Source organism: Arachis stenosperma, chromosome 7 (assembly GCF_014773155.1).
Source record: "Arachis stenosperma cultivar V10309 chromosome 7, arast.V10309.gnm1.PFL2, whole genome shotgun sequence".
NCBI classification, from domain to species: domain Eukaryota; kingdom Viridiplantae; phylum Streptophyta; class Magnoliopsida; order Fabales; family Fabaceae; genus Arachis; species Arachis stenosperma.
The window spans coordinates 68,966,059-68,986,717 of record NC_080383.1 but is presented as its reverse complement, the minus strand read 5'-3'; the positions used below and the strand labels follow the sequence as shown (position 1 = coordinate 68,986,717).

At 38.4% G+C, this 20,659-nt stretch overlaps 1 non-coding gene across 1 annotated transcript; it reads right to left on the bottom strand.

Moving 5' to 3' along the window:
* Positions 1-2,531: 2,531 nt before the first annotated feature.
* Positions 2,532-2,635, bottom strand: LOC130942382 (small nucleolar RNA R71). Its single transcript, XR_009070954.1, has one exon. It is a non-coding gene; the product is annotated as a small nucleolar RNA R71 (small nucleolar RNA).
* Positions 2,636-20,659: the final 18,024 nt, after the last annotated feature.

The window sequence follows — 20,659 nt, the reverse complement described above, 5'->3', positions numbered from 1 at the left end:
GGCAAGGTTGACAAGAGAACAAAGTGACGACTCAAGAAAGGGAGGTTAAATGTGTTCTTCATTTCCAAGTTTAACCTCCAGTTTGACCTCAAACTGGAGGTTAAACGTGTTCGATGGTTTTTCTCCTCCAGGGTGTGTTCTTCATTTCCAAGTTTAACCTCCAGTTTGACCTCAAACTGGAGGTTAAACGTGGTCGACCCAAATTGCCTCCAGGATGTGCTTTCTTCATTTCCAAGTTTAACCTCCAGTTTAACCTTAAACTGGAGGTTAAACGTGCTCGCCAATGCACACCCCTGGTTGCTTTCTTCCAATTCCACGTTTAAGTTTTAGTTTGACCTTAAACTAAAACTTAAACTTCAACTCAAATACCACCAATTGAAAAGGTTTCTGGGCCAATTATATTGAAGTTTAAGTTAGCAATTGAGCACAAAGATTAACTTAAACTTATTATGGCATAAAACCCAATTGAATATCATAGTTTATGGGATTGGGCCTGAAAAGTTGATGAGTCTGGAACTTCAAATTGTTGAGTCTTGTGTCATTACTTGTTTATCACTAAGTATGCTCAATGAATGTTACAGAATTGGATCACAGCCTCATCAGAATTATGGACCATAAGCCTAAAGCAAAAGGAAAGCAAGGAAAGGCCTCAAAGCCCAAGAAACACAACAGAAGCTCAATTTAGAAAGTGTATAAATAGGATAGAATTTAAGTTAGTTAGGAACTTTTACATTCTGCAACTTTTCATTTTGCTAGTTTTGATACTTTGTAATTGAATTCAGAGCTATGACTCACTAAACCCCTTTCATTGGGTTAGGGAGCTCTGTTGTAATTCAATGAATCAATAATAGTTTTATCTTCTTCTTCAATCTTTTCTCTTGAATTTTGTTAGAAAGCTTCTCGATCTAATTCCATTGGGTAATTGTCTTGGGAAAGAAATTACCCATAATTGGAATCCTTCGGAACCTTGGGAAAGGAATGGAGGATTCATGCTAGAGAAGCTTTCTCACAGTGAATTGGATTGGGGTTTGGATGGATATTGTGACATGTAATCCTACCAAATTGTGGTCCATGAAGTTGTGTGGTATAATCAGTGATCGAGCTTCATCTCTTCTTATGAACATTTAAACCAAGGGATTGGGAATTTGTTTGTTTTTAGAGAGAATTGGTGAGCCAAGGGATTGGGATCCAATCATATAAGATTGCCAAGCAAAATTCAATGAATGCATTGGTTGAGGAAGAGATAAAATGTTTTGATTCGGAGATCTCAATATCTCCTAACACCCAATGAACTCCCCATCTCTGATCTACACTTTCTATTTACATTCTGCAATTTCAATTCATGCAATCACCCCAATTCCCTTTTAATTTCAGCAATTTAACTTCTAGCATTTAATTTCTCGCAATTTAAGATTCTGCAAATTTCATTTCCTTGCAATTTACATTTCCCGCCAATTTACTTTATGCAAATTCACATCCAATTCTTGATTCCGCTCAACTAACCAAACTTTTAATTCGAATTGCTCATTCAACCAATCCTTGTGGGATTCGACCTCACTCTATTGTGAGTTTTTACTTGACGATAACCGGTGCACTTGCCGGAAGGAATTTTGCCGATCGTGCAATTTCCTAAAATCGTAGCATAACAAGTTTATGCACATCAAGTTTATGGCGCCGTTGCCGGGGATTGGTTTTCGATTGACAATTCTCAAATTGGAAGTTAACTAGATTGAGCATTTTTTTGTTTTGTTAGTTTAGTTCAAATTATTTGTTGAAATTCTAATTTCTGCACTCTGTTACTTGTTTTTTCTTTCTTATGCCTTTCAATTCTAGCAACTAACTCACTGACCCACTAACTATTTGAATTAATTCCTCACTGCTCTAACCAATACTCTTCCATTAACCAAGAGTATTCCACTTGTTTGTTGCTTGTGGTGTGTTCGTGTATGACAGGTAGAAGAGGAGAGACATCAACTCCTCCATATACCGAACCAGAGAGGACCCTTCATAGACTTAGAAGGGAAGCAAGAAGGAAGAGAGTACTGAGAGAAGAAGAATCTGAAGGAGAATCTGAGGACAACTTTGAGGAAGCTCTAGATCTCAACATGGATAGAGAATTTCACAACCATGAGAGGGCTGATGGAAACAATGCCATTCCTGAGAGGAGGGTTCTTGGTTCATACATAAACCCAACCTCTGGGAATTGTGGTAGCAGCATTTAGAAACCACCCATTCAGGCCAACAATTTTGAACTCAAACCACAGCTAATATCACTGGTGGAGAACCATTGTTCATTTGGTGGGAGTGCTAATGAAGATCCAAACCAACATCTCACCAAATTCCTGAGAATTTGCGACACTGTGAAATCCAATGGAGTCCAGGACGATGCCTATAAACTGCTCTTGTTCCCATTTTCAGTTAGGGACAAGGCAGCTAAGTGGCTGGAATCATTCCCAAGGGACAGCCTAACAACCTGGGATGAGGTGGAGAGCAAGTTTCTGGCACGTTTCTACCCCCCACAAAAGGTCAATAGGCTTCGATCTGAGGTTCAGACTTTTAGACAACAAGATGGTGAGATGCTCTACGAAGCATGGGAGAGGTTCAAAGAATTGACAAGGAAATGTCCACCCAACATGTTCCCTGAATGGGTACAATTGCACATTTTCTATGATGGACTTTCTTATGAATCAAGGAAGGCTGTAGACCATTCATCAGGAGGTTCATTGAATAGGAAAAAGACTGTGGAAGAAGCCATTGAGGTGATTGAGACAGTGGCTGAGAATGAATACTACTATGCTTCAGAGAGACACAACACTAAGGAAGTCATGGAGCTGAACCATGTTGATACAATTTTAGCCCAAAACAAGGTGTTTGCCAAGCAACTAGCAGAGCTCACAAGGAAATTGGACACAAAGCAAGTGGCTGCAATACACACACAAGATCAAGAGGAAGTAAGCATTGAAGGAGGTGATTGGGAAGAGGCCAACTATGTGGGAAACCAACAAAGGCAATCATATGATCCACATTCCAACACTTACAACCCAGGATGGAAAAACCACCCAAACTTTGGGTGGGGAAACCAGCAAACCCAACCACAAAACCACAAACCTTACAACCACAACCAACATAACAATTCCACATACCAAAACTCCAACCAAAGATCATACCAAGCCACACAAAACACTTACTCCCAACCACCATATCATGGCCAAAACAATCAACCTGCCCAATCTAATCCGAACCAACAATTTCAAGATCAATTAAACAGGATAGAAGGAATGCTTTCAACCATGAGTCAAGACATAACCGAATTGAAAGCCTTTAAGGAAGAAGTAAATTCCAACTTGCAAAACCAAGGAGCTGACATCCAGAAGCTAGAAAATCAAATTCTGTATTTGTTTAAGCAAAACCCTGGGCCAAGCATTTCTCATGCTGCCAAGGCTATTGCAAGGGAAGAATGTAAGGCCATAACCCTCAGAAGTGGAAAGAAGCTAAAGGAGATCTCAAAGGAAACCACAGAGGATGAAGCAAAGGAAAATGTGAGAGACAAGGAACAGGGACAATCTTTGACACCGTGTTCAACAAAAGAAAAAGAAAAAGAGGTCCTGAAGCCTTATACACCCAAAGTACCATATCCTCAACGTTTGATGAAAATTGAAAAGGATGGCCAATTCTCCAGATTCTTGGAGATTTTCAAGAAGCTTCAAATCAACATTCCGTTTGCTGAGGCAATAGAGCAAATGCCACTCTATGCAAAATTCTTAAAGGAATTAATGACCAAGAAGAGAAGCTGGAGAAATGAAGAAACTGTGTTGTTGACTGAAGAATGCAGTGCCATCATTCAACACAAATTGCCTCAGAAATTGAAGGATCCAGGCAGTTTCCAAATTCCCTGCATCATAGGAGAAGTCATGGTGGAGAAGGCCTTGTGTGACTTAGGGGCCAGTATCAATTTGATGTCTCTAACAATGATGAAAAGAATGAAGATTGAGGAAGCCAAACCAACAAGAATGGCCCTCCAATTGGCAGATCGAACCTTTAAATTCCCTCATGGGATAGTTGAGGATTTGTTGGTGAAAGTGGGAGATTTTATATTTCCTGCTGATTTTGTGGTGTTAGATATGGAGGAAGAAGCCAAAACTTCAATCATTCTGGGAAGACCCTTCCTGGCTACTGCTGGAGCCATCATAGATGTCCAAAAGGGTGAACTCACTCTTAGATTACATGATGAGAAATTGGTGTTTAACGTATTCAAGGCAATGAGCTATCCATCAGAATCACTAAAGGAATGCATGAGGGTGGATGTAGTGGACATTGCAGTACAAGAAACCTTTGAGGAAACAACAAAGGAAGTGGTAGAGGAGGAGTTCACCAAGGATATAGAAGTTAGTGACATCAAGGCTGCCGAAGCAACCATGCCAAGCAAGCCAGAAAGAATGAAAGAAGAAAAGGAAGCACCAAAACCTGAGCTCAAAGCATTACCCCCTAATCTCAAGTATGCATACTTGGGTAGTGATGAGAGCTATCCTGTTATTATTAGCTCTGCCCTGAGCCAAGAACAGGAAGAAGAATTGATCAAGGTGCTACAAACCCATCAAGATGCCATTGGATGGACCCTAGCTGATTTGAAGGGGATAAGTTCATCCATATGCATGCATAAAATCTTGTTAGAAGAGGATGCTAGACCCTCCATTCAAGCTCAGAGAAGATTGAATCCCGCCATGAAAGAGGTGGTACAAAAGGAGGTCATGAAGTTATGGCAGGCAGGGGTAATCTACCCCATTTCGGATAGCCCGTGGGTTAGTCCCATTCATGTAGTTCCCAAGAAAGGTGGCATAACTATGGTGCCAAATGAGAGGAACGAACTCATACCCACAAGAACTGTTACTAGGTGGAGGATGTGCATAGACTACAGGAAGCTCAATGAAGCCACCAGAAAAGATCATTTCCCACTTCCATTCATGGATCAGATGCTTGAAAGGCTTGCAGGACATGCTTACTATTGCTTCCTGGATGGATACTCAGGCTATAATCAGATAGTAGTTGATCCAAGAGATCAAGAGAAAACATCATTTGTTTGTCCATATGGAGTGTTTGCGTATAGACGCATGCCCTTTGGATTGTGCAATGCACCTGCAACTTTCCAAAGGTGCATGCTGTCCATCTTTTCGGACATGATCGAAAAGTATATTGAAGTTTTCATGGATCATTTTTCTGTGTTTGGAAATTCTTTTCCTAGCTGCCTACACCACCTTGCCTTGGTGCTTAAGAGATGCCAAGAGACCAACCTAGTATTAAACTGGGAAAAGTGTCATTTCATGGTCACAGAAGGAATAGTCCTTGGCCACAAAGTCTCCAATAGAGGCATTGAGGTGGACAGAGCTAAGGTGGAACTCATTGAAAAACTACCTCCACCAAGTAATGTCAAGGCAGTTAGGAGTTTTTTGGGACACGCTGGCTTTTACAGAAGGTTTATTAGAGACTTTTCTAAAATAGCCAAACCTTTGAGTAACTTGCTTGTCTCTGATACACCCTTTGTATTTGATGAAAATTGCATGCTAGCCTATGAACTTTTGAAGCAAAAACTTTCCTCTGCACCTATCATTGCCCCACCTGATTGGAACTTACCTTTTGAACTGATGTGTGATGCATCAGACCTTGCTATTGGGGCAGTGTTAGGACAAAGGAAAGACAATTTGGTACATGTGATTTATTATGCCAGTAAGGTCTTGAATGATAACCAAAGAAATTACACAACCACTGAAAAAGAGCTCTTGGCAATAGTCTTTGCATTTGACAAATTTAGATCCTATCTCATTGGATCTAAAGTCATTGTTTTCACTGATCATTCAGCTTTAAAATACTTACTTGCTAAACAAGAATCCAAACCAAGACTTATTAGATGGGTTCTTTTGTTGCAGGAATTTGACATTGAAATCAAAGACAAGAAGGGTGTAGAGAACAAAGTGGCAGACCATTTATCAAGGATACCATGTGAAGAAGGAAGCACACAAAGCACACATATAAATGAGTGCTTCCCTGATGAACAACTCATGATAATCCACAAAGCACCCTGGTTTGCAGACATAGCAAACTTCAAGGCCACTGGGAGTTTGCCGTTGGAATTTAACAAGCATCAAAGGAAGAAATTGATAAATGATGCCAAATACTTCATCTGGGACGAACCATACTTGTTCAAAAAATGTTCGGATGGCATACTCAGAAGATGCATATCAGAGGAAGAAGGAAGGGAAGTCTTATGGGACTGCCATGGTTCCACTTATGGAGGACATTTTGCAGGAGAAAGAACAGCAGCTAAGGTGTTGCAGTGTGGATTTTATTGGCCCACTATCTTCAAAGATGCAAAGGAACTAGTGAAGCACTGCCATGAATGCCAGAAAGCGGGGAACCTACCAAGAAGAAATGAAATGCCACAACAATTCATTCTGGAACTTGAACTGTTTGATGTATGGGGAATAGATTTCATGGGACCCCTTCCCACCTCATACTCAAATAATTACATTCTTGTGGCAGTAGATTATGTCTCCAAATGGGTTGAAGCAATAGCAACTCCAACCAATGATAACAAGGTAGTCCTGAACTTCCTCAGAAAACAAATTTTTTGCCGTTTTGGGGTTCCAAGAGCAATCATCAGTGATGGAGGAAGCCACTTCTGCAACAAACCATTAGAGGCATTGCTTCTAAAATATGGAGTCAAACACAAGGTAGCCACACCATACCATCCACAGACAAGTGGGCAAGCTGAAATATCTAACAGGGAACTCAAAAGAATCCTAGAAAAGACTGTGGGAACTTCAAGGAAGGATTGGTCGATTAAGCTAGATGATGCCCTTTGGGCATATAGGACAGCTTTCAAAACACCAATTGGAATGTCTCCTTACCAACTAGTATATGGAAAGGCTTGCCATTTGCCACTGGAGTTGGAACACAAGGCATTCTAGGCGTTGAAACTCTTGAACTTGGATAGCAAAGCTGCTGGAGAAAGAAGGATGTTGCACATTCAAGAGTTGGAAGAATTCAGAGCTGAAGCTTATGAGAATGCCAAAATTTACAAAGAAAGAGCAAAGAAGAAGCATGACAGCAACATAGCCCCAAGGAAATTTGAAGAGGGACAAAAAGTATTGCTCTACAATTCTAGGCTGAAGCTATTCCCAGGGAAGCTAAAATCAAGGTGGTCTGGGTCATTCCTTGTCACCAAGGTCTCCCAATATGGACAAGTAGAAATCATGGAAGAAAAGTCACAACGAACCTTCACTGTGAATGGTCAAAGACTCAAACATTACTTGGGAGATGTGGATGAAAAGGACAAGGTTAAATATCACCTCAACTGAGGAAGACAACCGTCAAGCTAGTGACGTTAAAGAAGCGCTTGTTGGGAGGCAACCCAACCTGAGGTAATACTCCTTTACTGTTTTTTTTATTTGTTTTAATAAAAAGGTGAAGTAGTTTCTGTGCATTGCAAGGAATTAAGTTTGGTGTTTCACACCAAACAATGAATTTGTGGATCAATAATTCAAAGGGGAATGTGTGACTCTAAGTTTGGTGTTCCACCATACAGATTAACTGAACACAACAACCTTTGAATTATATGAAAGGAACAACCATTCTAAGCAATCACAGAAATGCTTAAAATCCTTAGCAGCAACTTCATTCCAAGGAGAATTCAAGGACTCAAAGAGCAGAGGAGTAAGTAGGAGACTAAGTTTGGTGTTCACACACCAACTTAAGACTCAGACACTTGCCCATATATAGTGAGCTAACCATTCAAGTGCTTGAGAAACAAGCAACTTCATTACTCTTTGCAGGAAAGGAAACAAGGATTTTAGAAAGAACATGAAGCAACAACTAGGAGAAGAAGGAGAAATCAAATTGTTTCCTGGCAACAAAGAGAAAACAAGAAATTTCACAAGGTGGTGTTGTTCCTTGACCCTTCTTTAAAAGGCAAACAAAAGCATGCTTGTTCTGGTTTAAACTGAATTTGTTGAATCTTTCTGGAATGTGAAGTTTTTAGTATGTTTGTTGGTTTACTACTTTGAATAAAGTAAATGCCTAGATGTTTGGATATAACTTCACCTTCTTAAACAAATGCTTGCCATGCTTGTTCTGTTTCCAAAAATAAAAGAAAAGTTTGAACAAAAGTAACTTGGCTCAATTAGTGACAAATCAAGTAGAATTAAGTGGTGGTATGCATGCTTGATTGTTTAGTTAGCTCACTGGAAATTGAGTGTAGAATTATCATTTTTGTGTAGAAGTTGAATACTGTCTATGGATCTTGATGAATAAATGTCCTTGGCCATAAAAAAGAAAGAAAAAGAAGAAGAAAAGCCACTGAAAAGGGCAACCAAAAAGCAAAAGAATTAAGAAAATAAGCTAGGCACCAATGGTTTGAACTTCTGAGACATATGCCTGTGGTGTTTATGTACTAGGATCTGCTTGGATGAATAGGTTCTGTGGAGTGTTTCAACACTTGGTAACTTGGGTTAACTAACCCGGGATTATCGACCAAAAGTCCATTATCAAGAGCAACCTAAATACAAAACATTTAGTCACACAAAGAGGTGCTGGGCACCAATGTCTCAAGAAGAAATGTGAACTAAAATGCCTGTAGTGGATATGTGTAATGCACTGATAAGAAAAAGAAAATGCCAAAGGCTTGTGCAACACATGACACTGAGCAAACAAGGAGCAAAAGAGCTCTAAGAAAAAGAAAAACAAAGAAAGAAAAAGTGCTAAGGACATGAGAATAACAAGAGGCCATAGCAGTGTTTGATGGATGCAATGAAAAGTGATGATTCTACCTGATAAGAATGAAAAAGTGATGCTGCAACTTTCTGCATAAAACCCTTCTGATGAACTTCAAATGCTTGCTAATATAGCCAATGTAATTGCTTTCTGTTTCATACTTTCTTCTCAAATATCTTAGGACTTGCTTAGGGACAAGCAAGTATTAAGTTTGGTGTTGTGATGCCAAGGCATCTTAGGCTAGTTTCACTAGCATATTTCTGTTAGTTTTGGTTGTTTTATGCATTTTCTTGAGCTTAAAGTAACCAAGAATGGTTAAATGAACAACAAAGCAATGAACTATCCAAAACATTATGATTTTGATGCAAATTCCATGAGTTTTTAGTAATAATACTTGAATGCTATGAATGGATGAATTCTCATGAAATTTTGCAAGACTTTGATGCAATTGTTTGGATGATTTCAGGGAAGAGAGGCTAGGCAAGGAAGCAACAAAATCAATAAAGGAAGCTTGAAATTCAAATGGGACGTTTAAGCTCCAGTTTAAGCCTAAACTGGAGCTTAAACGCCAAAATCATGAGAAGAGAGGAAATGCTGTAACTGGCGTTTAACCTCCAGTTTGACCTCAAACTGGAAGTTAAACGCCAGAATGAGAGAGGACACCAAGAAGCATTCCACGTTTAACCTCCAGTTTGACCTCAAACTGGAGGTTAAACGCCAGAAGTAAGAAAGGCACCAGGAGCATTTCCACGTTTAAGCTCCAGTTTAACCTTAAACTGGAGCTTAAACGCTGGCATATGGAACAGCTTGACCATGCATTCTTCAAACATAAATAACTTGAGCTAAAAAACTCCAAATGAGGTGATTCAAAATGCATTGGAAAGAAGACATCTAGAGCTTTCCAAGCATATATGGCATGCATGGTGGATACTAAAAATTGAGGGAGAAAACAGCCCCGTAATGTGCATAGAAGAGCATAGTACCAACATGCAATCAGGCCAGCTGACCTCTTCACCTTCCATGGAGTATAACTCGAGTTGTAGAACTCCAAATGATGCGCTTCCAGTTGCATTGGAAAGTAGACATCCAGAGCTTTCCAACGATGTATAATAGTCTATATTTGGCATCAAATTGGCAAGGTTGACAAGAGAACAAAGTGACGACTCAAGAAAGGGAGGTTAAATGTGTTCTTCATTTCCAAGTTTAACCTCCAGTTTGACCTCAAACTGGAGGTTAAACGTGTTCGATGGTTTTTCTCCTCCAGGGTGTGTTCTTCATTTCCAAGTTTAACCTCCAGTTTGACCTCAAACTAGAGGTTAAACGTGGTCGACCCAAATTGCCTCCAGGATGTGCTTTCTTCATTTCCAAGTTTAACCTCCAGTTTAACCTTAAACTGGAGGTTAAACGTGCTCGACAATGCACACCCCTGGGTTGCTTTCTTCCAATTCCACGTTTAAGTTTTAGTTTGACCTTAAACTAAAACTTAAACTTAAACTTAAACACCACCATTTGAAAAGGTTTCTGGGCCAATTATATTGAAGTTTAAGTTAGCAATTGAGCACAAAGATTAACTTAAACTTATTATGGCATAAAACCCAATTGAATATCATAGTTTATGGGATTGGGCCTGAAAAGTTGATGAGTCTGGAACTTCAAATTGTTGAGTCTTGTGTCATTACTTGTTTATCACTAAGTATGCTCAATGAATGTTACAGAATTGGATCACAGCCTCATCAGAATTATGGACCATAAGCCTAAAGCAAAAGGAAAGCAAGGAAAGGCCTCAAAGCCCAAGAAACACAACAGAAGCTCAATTTAGAAAGTGTATAAATAGGATAGAATTTAAGTTAGTTAGGAACTTTTACATTCTGCAACTTTTCATTTTGCTAGTTTTGATACTTTGTAATTGAATTCAGAGCTATGACTCACTAAATCCCTTTCATTGGGTTAGGGAGCTCTGTTGTAATTCAATGAATCAATAATAGTTTTATCTTCTTCTTCAATCTTTTCTCTTGAATTTTGTTAGAAAGCTTCTCGATCTAATTCCATTGGGTAATTGTCTTGGGAAAGAAATTACCCATAATTGGAATCCTTCGGAACCTTGGGAAAGGAATGGAGGATTCATGCTAGAGAAGCTTTCTCACAGTGAATTGGATTGGGGTTTGGATGGATATTGTGACATGTAATCCTACCAAATTGTGGTCCATAAAATTGTGTGGTATAATCAGTGATCAAGCTACATCTCTTCTTATGAACATTTAAACCAAGGGATTGGGAATTTGTTTGTTTTTAGAGTGAATTGGTGAGCCAAAGAATTGGGATCCAATCATATAAGATTGCCAAGCAAAATACAATGAATGCATTGGTTGAGGAAGAGATGAAACATTTTGATTCGGAGATTTCAATATCTCCTAACCCCAATGAACTCCCCATTTCCGATCTACACCTTCTATTTACATTCTGCACTTTCAATTCATGCAATCACCCCAATTCCCTTTTAATTTCAGCAATTTAACTTCTAGCATTTAATTTCTCGCAATTTAAGATTCTGCAAATTTCCATTCCTTGCAATTTACATTTCCCGCCAATTTACTTTATGCAATTCACATCCAATTCTTGATTCCGCTCAACTAACCAAACTTCTAATTCGAATTGTTCATTCAACCAATCCTTGTGGGATTCGACCTCACTCTATTGTGAGTTTTTACTTGACGATAACCGGTGCACTTGCCGGAAGGAATTTTGCCGTTCGTGCAATTTCCTAAAATCGTAGCATAACAAGTTTATGCGCATCAATACGGCGTTCAACGCCCACGAGGGATTACAATATTGGACGTTTAACGTCCAATTAGGAGGGAACTAGGACCAACTTTTGGTCCCCCTAGGGCGTTCAACGCCCATTCTTGGCGTTGAATTCTACACTCAACCCAAAAAAAACCACTCTCCACGTTCAACGCCACACTAGCGTTCAATGCTGTGAGATGGGCTGCCTCCCAAACCGAGTTGACTAGTCCAACCAAATCTCCCCCTTTCACTCATATCTTATCATATCATATTTTTTTATCTCCACCACTATTTCTCCTTCATAAAACTTTCCCCCAAATTTCCATTATATCTTTATCGTATTTCTACATATCCTAATCATATCTTTCAACCTCACCTCTCCATAAATCCAAATTTCATTCCAATCCCTCCATCACCTCTACCACAACCAAATTCACCACCCCGCCCCCGCCCCCACAACCTATAAATCCGCAATTTTCCTTCACTCCTCCCTCACATCCTCCCTCATCTCTCCTCTTCTTCTCACCTTGCTTCCTATCTCATTTTTTTCTTCACTCTTTACTTAGGGACGAGCAAAATTTTTAGGTTTGGTGTTGGGAACTCTCTGCTTTTTCACTTTTCATGGCACCAAGGGCTAGGAAATCATCCTCAAGAAAGAGAAAAGAAAAAGCTCCCTCAACAGTAGCTTACGAGCCCCACCGGTTCTACTCCAAGCTTCATGAGGAACATTACTACACTATCGTTAGCAAGAAGAAGATGATCCCGAAAGTAAAATTTGAATTGAAGGCTGATGAATTCCCAAAAATTCAAGAGCAAATTTGAATTAGGGAATGCAAAATTCTGGCCAACCCCGTGACTAAAGTTGGAGTTCTGAAAGTCTGAGGATTTTATACAAATCTATAGATGATGGACAAACAAAAGAAAGATCACCCCAAGTTCAAATTATGGCGCACCATGATCTGGGAGAAGTGATAAACCCCAATTTTGTGGTTTATCTTGTGTTGAATTTAGGAGATTTTATCAACTTATCTCACATTTATTCAATGAAATAGCATGTTTTGTGAAATTCTTCTAATTTGTGCTTAAGAGTTAAAAACATGCTTTTTGGACCTTTAATTTCCTAAATATTCACTTTGATTCCATTCGATGCCTTGATATATTTGTTGAGTGATTTCAGGTTCATAAGGCAAGGATTGGGTGGAAGAAGTTAAAAGAAAAGCATGCAAAGTGGAGAATTCATGAAGAAATAAGGATTTGCAGAATTCATGGCAACGCATGTACGTGGCCCACGTGTGCATGTAGAAAGGAAATCTGTCAGGCGATGCATACGCGTGACAAGCGGCACGTGACCTCGTTAAAGGAAAAACGTTGGGGATGATTTCTGAGCCATCCAGGCCCAAGTCCAAGTCATTTCTGATGCTATTAGAGGCCAAAATGAAGAAGGAGAAAGGGGGGAGCAATTAGTGTAGCTTAGAACCATATTTTAGGGTAGTTTTCTAGAGAGAGAAGCTACATCTTCTCTCTAGAAATTAGGGTTTTTAGTTTAGTTTTCTCTAAAAAAATTTTATATTGGATGTTGTACATTTATCTTAATGCATTGTGTCCCTTGATCATATGCATCAATATGTTGTGCTTGTGCCTTAATGACATGTTGAGCCTCAATTGTCTAATTATGTGCTCTACATATACTTGAAACTAGTCTTTTTGGTATAATGCTTCAATTGTGAATTGGATTGTAAGCTCACCTTGGGACATCTTGTTGAAACTCTCAAGCTATATGGACCAATGTTTCTATGTGATTGAGTTTCACCCTTAGTTCTCTTTTACTACATTGCATAGCAACCATGTGTCTCACTTTATGTCAATTAGGTGACGCAAAAAAACTTCAATTTGTGTCATTGTTTGATGTGTGAGTTCTATACTTTATTTGGTTCGTTAAATTCTCATGCACATCAACCAATGTCCATTCAATATCTATTTCACAATTGCTTGAGTACTTTCATGCTTCTTTATTGCTTGTTCTTTGCTTTAACTTACAAGTTTTCTTTAGAGTATCTCAAGCACACTAAATTGAGTGAAGTACATACGTCTTGTGTGTAGTTGTGACAAAGCTTTCTATGCTAGTGTGTGTGTTCTAAACCACATGCAACTTAGAACTCACACATTATTTTACTTAATGCCACGCACTAGTTCACTCACTTTATTTTAGTGATCATCACCTCATTCCAACAATCTATGCTTCCCTGCTTTTACATTTAATCGTCTTACTATCCGATTTTCTATCTTTCAGGATGATTTTCCATAAGCAAAAAGGGAAGCGGAAGAAAGAACATACAGCAGCCGGTTGACCTACCAGCTGAAGGTGGGGTGATGACGACTCCTTCTACCCTGCTTGATCTTATGTGCACCGAGGACGGTACAAACTTTTAAGTGTGGGGAGGTCATCCAACCAATCGGCCATTTTTGGGTGACAAATTTCTGAGTTTCACATTTTATTTTCTTTTATTACTAGGTCTTTTAGGATTTTTAGTTGCATTTTCTTATTTTGCATATATACATAATAAGCTTAGACAAAATAATGAAATCTTCTAAGAATTTATCTATAGGGCATCCCCATTGATTTGAGTAACAATTTTTCATTGAACTTGCTTGAATTATATATTGTGGAATATGGTTTTTGAGCTAAGAACACATAAGCATGTGATATTTGATTCTAATTATGTGGTTACATCACATAACCACTATTTTCATTCTTGTGTGTATTATTCTCTTTCTATGATTGTAATCTTTGATTTGTTTGATTCTTTATGTCTGTTATTATATGTATATATGCATTTACATGATTGAGGCCTTCATTTCATTATCTCACTTACCCAAAATGGCCTTACCTTTTATCTACCATTGTTAACCATCTTTGAGCCTAGTTTAATCTCTTTTGTTCTTAATTTTAGCACATCACTACCCCTAAGTGAAAAACAATTAATGTCCCTTATTTGGATCTTTGATTAACTTAGGCTAGTAAGAGTGTTTATCATTCAATTGTGGGAAATTTGGGAACATTGGGTAAGATAAAAGTGTATTTTATAGTTTTGCTAAAAATCTTGGGAATTGGGTACATACTCATGCATTAAATGTTTAAACCATATGCATTGATGTTCTTGTATAAATTTTAGTTTGAAAAAAAATGAATGAAAAAAATAATAATATAATAATAAAAAAAGAGAAGAAAAAAATGTAGAAAAAGAAAAAGAGAAAAAGAAAGCAATAAAAAGGGGACAAAATACCCCAAAGTAAGATAATAATAACAATGCATATGTGTTATGGTTGAAAAGAGTGCATGAGTGTGTGAAAAAGTGAATTATGGGTAGCTAAGTATTGTGTTGGAATTACATAGGTTGATATATGTTAGGTGAGAGTTTAAGTTAATCAAAGGTTCAAATTTCAAGCTCACTTAGCCATATATATCCTTACCTTGACCCTAACCCGATTACAACCTTTGGATAAGTCCTCATGATATTTGTATGCATGCATTGAATAATTGTTGATTGTTAGATGAAAAACAAATCTTAGAAAGCATTATTAGAAGAGAATTGAGTGGATCAACCCTATACACTTGAGCGACTAGAGCGGATACACATTTGGTGAGGGTTCGTGGTGCACGAAATTGAAAATCACAATTCTTCTCAACCTCGCACAACTAACTAGCAAGTGCACTGGGTCGTCCAAGTAATACCTTACGTGAGTAAGGGTCGAATCCCACGGAGATTGTTGATTTGAAGCAAGCTATGTTTATCTTATTATTCTTAGTCAGGATGCCAACAACAGTGTTTTTCAAGTTCAATGGAAAAAGGAAAAAGGGCATAAAATAAATACTTATTGTGCAATAATAGAGAATATGTTGGAGTTTTGGAGATGCTTTGTCATCTGAATTTCAGCTTTTCTCTTGTACACCTCTTCCCACACGCAAGGCTCCTTCCATGGCAAGCTGTATGTTGGGTGTCACCGTTGTCAATGGCTACTTCCCATCCTCTCAGTGAAAATGGTCCAAATGCTCTGCCACAGCACGGCTAATCATCTGTTGGTTCTCGATCATGTCGGAATAGAATCCATTGATTCTTTTGCGTTTGTCATCACGCCCAACAATCGCGAGTTTGAAGCTCGTCACAGTCATTCAATCCTTGAATCCTACTCAGAATACCACAGACAAGGTTTAGACTTTCTGTATTCTCATGAATGCCGCCATCAATTCTAGCTTATACCACGAAGATTCTGATTAAGAAATCTGAGAGATACTCATTCAATCTGATGTAGAACGGAGGTGGTTGTCAGGCACATGTTCATGGATTGAGGAAGGTGATGAGTGTCACGGATCATCACCTTCTTCATAGTGAAGCGCGAATGAACATCTTAGATAGGAAAAAGCGTGTTTGAATGGAAAACAGAAATAATTGCATTAATTCATCGAGATGTTGCAGAGCTCCTCACCCCCAACAATGGAGTTTAGAGACTCATGCCGTCAAAAAGTATAAAATTCAGATCAAAAAATGTCATGAGATACAAAATAAGTCTCTAAAAGTTGTTTAAATACTAAACTAATAACCTAGGTTTACAGAAAATGAGTAAATTAAGATAATTGGTACAGAAATCTACTTCTGGGGCCCACTTGGTGTATACTGGGGCTGAGACTTAAGCTTCTCACGTGCCTGGGCTGTTTCTGGAGTTGAACGCCAGGTTGTAACCTGTTTCTGGCGTTGAACTCCAACTTGCAACCTGTTTCTGGCGCTGAACGCCAGACTGCAACATGGAACTGGCGTTGAACGCCAGTTTACGTCATCTATCTTCACGCAAAGTATAGACTATTATATATTACTGGAAAGCCCCAGATGTCTACTTTCCAGCCCAATTGAGAGAGCGCCAATTGGACTTCTGTAGCTCCAAAAAATCCATTCCGAGTGCAGGAAGGTCAGAATCCAACAGCATCAGCAATCCTTTTTCAACCTAAATCAGATTTTTGCTCAGCTCCCTCAATTTCAGCCAGAAAATACTTGAAATTAAAGAAAAACACACAAACTCATAGTAAAATCCAGAAATATGAATTTTGCCTAAAAATTAATAAAATTATACTAAAAACTAACTAAAACATACTAAAATCTACATGAAATTACCCCCAAAAAGCGTATAAAATATCCGCTCATCAGTTCGATTGCTCAATTACATGCTTTCACCTTTGATTATCACTTTTCTTTCAAGTTGTTAAATTATCTTCGACAAATCAATTCAATTGTGGATTTGATTTGATTGTGATTACTTTAGCCCTTATGTTTATATATGCTTTCTTGGGGATTGATGTATTTTGACCAAGTAATTACATGCATGTAGATAGGTTGCATATAGATAAGTTTACTTGCATTGAATAAATGTTGATACCCCTTTGTTGTATCTTTCTTGGTTTAGCATGAGGACATGCTTGGTTTAAGTGTGGGGAGGTTTGATAAACCCTAATTTTGTGGTTTATCTTGTGTTGAATTTAGGGTATTTTATCAACTTATCTCACATTTATTCAATGAAATAGCATGTTTTGTGAAATTCTCCTAATTCATGCTTAAGAGTTAAAAACATGCTTTTTGGGCCTTTAATTTGCTAAATTTAATTCACTTTGATTTCATTCGATGCCTTGATATGTTTGATGAGTGATTTCAGGTTCATAAGGCAAGGATTAAGTGGAAGAAGTGAAAAGAAAAGCATGCAACGTGGAGAATTCATGAAGAAATGAGGATTTGCAGAATTCATGGTGACATGTGACATGGCCCACGCATGCGCGTGGGAAGGAAATCTGTCAGGCGATGTGTACGCGTCACCCATGCATACGCGTGACAAGCGGCATGTAACCTCATTAAAGGCAAAACACTAGGGGTGATTTCTGAGCCATTCAGGCCCAAGTCCAACTCATTTCTGATGCTATTAGAGGCAAACATGAAGAAGGAGAAAGGGGGGAGCAATTAGTGTAGTTTAGAACCATGTTTTAGGGTAGTTTTCTAGAGAGAGAAGCTTCCTCTTTGGTGGACGAAATTGTGATCAACAATATTGGCTCTTTGGTATGTGCACAAAAATATTAACTCAGCACTTTCTTTCCACAATCTCGTTCAACTAACCAGCAAGTGTACTGGGTCGTCCAAGTAATAAACCTTATGTGAGTAAGGGTCGATCCCACAGAGATTGTTGGTATGAAGCAAGCTATGGTCACCTTGTAAATCTCAGTTAGGCAGATTAAATAGTTATGGGTTTCGAAAATTAATAATAAAAAGAAAATAAAAGGGATAGAAATACTTATGTAAATTAATAGTGGAAATTTCAGATAGGCGTATGGAGATGCTGTGCTCCTCTTGAATCTCTACTTTCTCATTGCTTTCATCCAATCCTTCTTACTCCTTTCCATGGCAAGCTGTATGTAGGGCATCACCGTTGTCAATGGCTACATCCCATCCTCTCAGTGAAAACGTTCCTATGCTCTGTCACAGCACGGCTAATCATCTGTCGGTTCTCAATCAGGTTGGAATAGAATCCCTTGATTCTTTTGCATTTGTCATCACGCCCAGCCTTCAGGAGTTTGAAGCTCGTCATAGTCATTCAATCCCAGAATCCTACTCGGAATACCATAGACAAGGTTTAAACTTTCCGGATCCTCATGAATGCCGCCATCTATCTAACTTATACCACGAAGATTCTGTTGGGGAATCTAAGAGATATGCGCCCGGCCTAGAGTAGAACGGAAGTGGTTGTCAATCACACGCGTTCATAGGTGAGAATGATGATGAGTGTCACGGATCATCACATTCTTCAAAGTATTGTGCAACGTATATCTTGGAATAAGAATAAAAGAGAATTGAATAGAAAGTAATAATAATTGTATTGAAACTTGAGGTACAGCAGAGCTCCACACCCTTAATCTATGGTGTGCAGAAACTCCACCGTTGAAAATACATAAGTGAAAGGTTCAGGCATGGCCGAATGGCCAGCCCCCAAAACGTGATCACAGGATTCAAAATACAATCCAGGATGAGATTATGATAGTAAAAAGTTCTATTTATAATAAACTAGCTCCTAGGTTTACATGAGTAAGTAATTGATGCATAAATCCACTTTTGGGGCCCACTTGGTGTATGTTTGGGCTGAGCTTGATCTATCCACGAGCTGAGGCTTTTATTGGAGTTGAACTCCAAGTTATGACGTGTTTTGGGCGTTCAACTCCGGATCATGACGTTTTTCTGGCGTTTAACTCCAGACAGCAGCGTATACTTGGCGTTCAATGCCAAGCTACGTCGTCAATTTCCGAATAAAGTATGAACTATTATATATCGCTGGAAAGCTCTGGATGTCTACTTTCCAACGCCATTGAGAGCGCGCATTTTGGAGTTCTGTAGCTCCAGAAAATTCATTTTGAGTGCAGGGAGGTCAGATTCCAACAGCATCAGCAGTCCTTTTGTCAGCCTTTTTCAGAGTTTTGCTCAAGTCCCTCAATTTCAGCCAGAAATTATCTGAAATCACAGAAAAACACACAAACTCATAGTAAAGTCCAGAAATGTGAATTTAACATAAAAACTAATGAAAACATCCCTAAAAGTAGCTTGAACTTACTAAAAACTACCTAAAAACAATGCCAAAAAGCGTATAAATTATCCGCTCATCACTCTTCTCTCTAGAAGTTAGGGTTTTTAGTTTAGTTTTCTCTTAGATTTAAGTTTAATTACTTGTTTTGATTTAGTTTCCTTTACATTTCCTTGTTGATTTGCTTCAATCGTCTTAGTTTCTCTTGTTAATTTTTCTTTTGAGCCACTTTTATGTTTATAACTCTTGTTGATTTCCATTTTCTTTAATGCAATTGATGTCTTTTGATATATCTTATTATTTAATTGAGTTGTTATTGTTATTTTCTTGCATTTAGTAGTTTTATATTTTATATTTCTTGCAATTTAATATGCTTTCCCTTTTATGCCTTCCAAGTGTTTGACAAAATATTTGGTTGGGCTTTAGAGTAGATTTTGAGCATTCTTAGCTTGGAAAGAGAAATTAGGTGCTCTTGAGTCATTAATACCCAACTTATGTTGGTGATCTAAAGTTATTAGTTAATATTGTTTTCATTGACACTAATCTTTTGCTAATTCAATTAGTAAGTTGATTAGGACTTATGGACTAAGATTAACTAGTATTATTTGATTTTCTCCCGATGTTGGAGATAACGAAATAGGATTATCTCTTGCTTATTATTGTGTTATGATTAATGACTAGGATAGGAAACCTAGATTCTCAATCCTCTCCATGAATGCCTCTTTTTAGTATTTGTTATCTTTAATTGTTTGATTTACTTTTATTGTCATTTAAATTCTTGCCTTTTTAATTTCTTGTTTTATCAACCCAACCCCCGTGAATATCATAACCAATAATTGAGCACTCGATTGTAATTCCTAGGGAGAACGACCCGGGAGTAATATTGTCGGTTATTTTTATTGGGTTGAACTTGTGACAACCAAAACTAAACTTTGATTGAGGATTGTTTGTTGGTTGGGAACTATACTTCGAAGAGATTATTTATGTGAACTTTCTAACCGACGGTAATCCTCACATCAGGAAGATCCTGCAGTTCGGAATGGAAAAAGTGAGGAAATCTTCAAGCTGCCTCCATTAAAGGATGGCCCTCACTCTTTCAATAGGAGAGTGCAAGCTGATCCGAGGTTAGATCAAGTCCTCAAGGACATATATCTTTTTGGAGCACAATGGAAGAAAGACACTAAGGGTCAACCATTCCAGCGGAGAAGGAATGATCTTAAGCCAGTTGCGAGAGGATGGCTGGAGTTCATTCAACGCTCCATTCTCCCCACTAGCAATCGCTCTGGAGTCACTGTGAGGTAAGCTGTGATAATCCACTGCATTAGACTTGGCAATGAAGTAGAAGTTCATCAGTTGATCCCTCTAGAGATGTATAAGATCGCATCAAAGACCTCAACCCTCTCTAGGCTGGCTTTCCTCCATCTCATCTCTTGCTTGTGTGAAAAGGCCCAAGTCCAGATTGACAGAGATATATTTATTACAGTTAAAAACCGAATCACCAAGAAGA